Raw genomic sequence first — 3,280 nt, 5'->3', positions numbered from 1 at the left:
TTAAAGTTTAGATGCTTGGATTAACATCATTTATATAAGAATTAAAGCTGCTTTTATTACTTAATTAAGAGTTGCTATTTGATCCACCAACTCTATGAAAAGAGTTGGAAATATTTCAATGTGAAAGAATGAATTGTAATGACCGGAGACACATTCCACTGCTGCTGTTTGAGTCCTGTTCTAAATAAAGCACCTTAGAGGAACATCTCCTTGAAGAACTTCTGAAGCCCCCAGGATTATTTGCTGTGGTGGTGATTTCAAAACTGCCAAAGAGGGGCTGGTGAGAAGCTCTGCTCGTGACCGTCATGTATACAGAGTCATGCTATGTATAATTGGAGGGTGCAGTCAGATTCCAACTTCATATGGTCATGAGCTGACAGAATTTCATGTCAATGATTAAACTGTAAGAAGCCTGCGCCTCCAGCACTGGTCTCTAATTGCTCTAGCTAAAATGATACTTGCTTCCTAAGTATGATGGCATAGGAGGAATTCAGGTGGATATTGAAATTATTAAAGAATTTTAGTTTTTCTCAGAACACATATGTCTTTTATGTCCTCTTTCTGTTTTCTTTATTCCCTACAAGATACCTTCATTAGGTAAAACAAAGTGTCCATGCTGTTATTCGTCCTGAGAATTAGTTATTATTTGACTATTAGATTGTTATTATTTTTTCTTTATTTTTCTGTTTCTCCTTGCTCAGGGGCCATGCTAATCTTTTCTGTATCATTCCAATTTTAGTATATATCCTGCCAAAGCAAGCACTAGCCATTAAATTAGAATTGTGATATTAATTTAGATAAATGAGCCAAAATTGGCCTTAGCTATGGTTAAGAGTAAGAAATAACTCTTATTTAAATAAAACATCCTGCAAAATAATTCTGCATATGTATTGCATTTTACTTTGTCTTATGTCCACTTTTTAAAGCTGGAACTACATTTCCCAGAATTTCCTTCACTGCATAGTTCCAGGTCACAAGAGACATTTTGCACATGATTTGGAAGGTAAAAATAAGCAGTCCCCATATTATTTTTATATTCAGATGATCGGTGCAGGTCACACACATGACCCTGGATCTGCTGGCTCATCTTGTTGGCAGGGGCAGCAGCTGAACTTCTACAGCTCCCACAGGACCCTTCCCTCAGTTTCTACTCCTGAGCCACGTGCATGTTTAGCTCCATGAAGAAGAGTGCCAGCTCCTCCTGTGGGCTGCCCACATCATTGAAGTTGGGGGACAGGAAGCTGTAAGAGACCAACCTGCATTCAAGCTGTGGGTTCCAGTTTGGCACTGCTCTGCCTTACTGCAAAACCATCCTTCCTTCCTGAATACCTGGCTTACTGACCTCAAGTCCAGCAAGAGATGTGGAAGCAACAGCAGAAGGTAAACTACTTAACCAGTTCCCAAGGTTGTGTGAAGTCTCCTGTCGCATACATATCTTCCTGGTGGTTTTGCTTCTTTCGTCAAACCGTGGCTGATACAATCGCTGTTTGTTTTGGTGCCCAAGAGTGTACAAGCCAGAATTGGTTTCCATAGGAAAGTTTAGCTCACAAAGAGTTACAAACTAAGAATTATATTGATGCAACAAGTCTGCTCATAGGTGACCTGCCAGGAAATTTAATAAGTATTTGAATAGAAAGGAGTAAATGCTTTCAATTTTGATGGCCTTCAAGCTTTCTTTTCCTATATATTTGTAATACTGNAGTAAATGCTTTCAATTTTGATGGCCTTCAAGCTTTCTTTTCCTATATATTTGTAATACTGTGTCAGATAATATTCATGGGGGAATAATTCTATAGGAATAGAAAATCTCTACTGAATCTGTGATAGCTACATATTTTTTTTTTCAGATATCACTTTTAAATTTCCTTGGCCATTCCCAAGGATGGAAATTTTTTTTAAGTTTATTTATTAATATTGTTATTTTTTACATTCTAAGATGTTGTTGCAGAGCAGTTGAGGGGAGGAGGAGAAGAGAAGGGGAAAAGAAATAGGGTGGGAGGAGGGGGAGGGAGGGAAGGTGTGTTTGAAGCCTGTGGCACCCCTCTCATTCCCGCAGGGTAGACAAGGGGGCTTCCAGCAGTGGTTCGGTCATTTCTGGGTTGGATGCAGATGTCAGGAGAATGTGGCTGAAGCCCTCAGCACCCCACTGTCCTGGATCAGGAGCCTGGGATGCTTCCTGTGGCAGCTTGGTGGTCATCACTGGTTGTGGGTATTGGGGGAGTGGCTCAGGCCCCCTGCAGTCCCCACTCCCTGGTTTGGGAGCCCAGGGGGCTTCCAGTCCTTCTAGGTTTTGTAGGTGTTCTTTGCTGACTTGAGGCCTTCTGTGTTGGATTATTCACTGTTCCCACCACTTCAACTCTGAACTGGAACAAAGTTGTTGTCCTTTGCTTACTTCTAAAATGGGGGAACTTCCTGTGGGAACCAGCACTTGAGCCCCGGGATTGAGCTAAATTGCTGCTTTGTTGTTGAATCTCTGGGGAAGGCTTTTTGTGCAGCTCAGGTTTTAGTTGTTGACCTTGTGTGTACTTCTGTGTCTCATGAGTTCCCGCACATCTGGGCTGTGTGGAAACTCTGGTCTGGACCTGAGTCTTTTCAGCAAACTGCACCCGCTGCACTAAGTGGTACTGTGACGACTGGGTGCCGATCAGCTGTCCGTACTGTGCCCCAGTGTTCCCCCAGTGGCTCGTCTCCACCACTGCCCACACTCCAAACACTTCTCTTGGGACAGGCTATGCCCTGTTCCCTTGTGATGACTCACCGGCCTCTGTGTGGCTCCCCCTCTCAGTTGTCTGTGGCCCCTCGCTCCTATGTGGGTCCACAGGAAACCTGTTAGTGGTCCTGCTGGCCTGTGGGCCACCAAGGCCCTCTTCTCCCTTGCCGCTTCCAAGCAACTTCATCTGAAGGGCACAGCGGCAGCTTTTGCCAGCTCCTGCTCCATGCACTTACCAGGGCCATCCTTGAAGCATCCAGAGCTCAAAATGGTGGGAGCAGTTCTTTCTTTCTCTCATCGTGGCTTCTCCCGTCTTCATGAACTCTGTAGGTCTGTCCTCCTCTTCCCCTCATCTCTAGCAGCCCCAGCTTGGCTGTCGTTGCTTTTTAATAGTTGTAAATTGGTTGATTTGTGGGACAGAGTGATGCCGGGGGACCATCTATTCCTCCATCTTGATTGGAAGCAGCTATATCTTTTTAAAACACAAAGTAAAATGCAGGTTATAAAATCTAGAAAAACAATAAGCATTACCCTTGACCTATGAGCTAAGCTGATGGATTGCATTGGGTG

Source organism: Galeopterus variegatus, unplaced genomic scaffold (genome assembly GCF_000696425.1).
Source record: "Galeopterus variegatus unplaced genomic scaffold, G_variegatus-3.0.2 Scaffold841, whole genome shotgun sequence".
Taxonomy (NCBI): Eukaryota; Metazoa; Chordata; class Mammalia; order Dermoptera; family Cynocephalidae; genus Galeopterus; species Galeopterus variegatus.
This window is presented reverse-complemented; position numbering follows the sequence as displayed.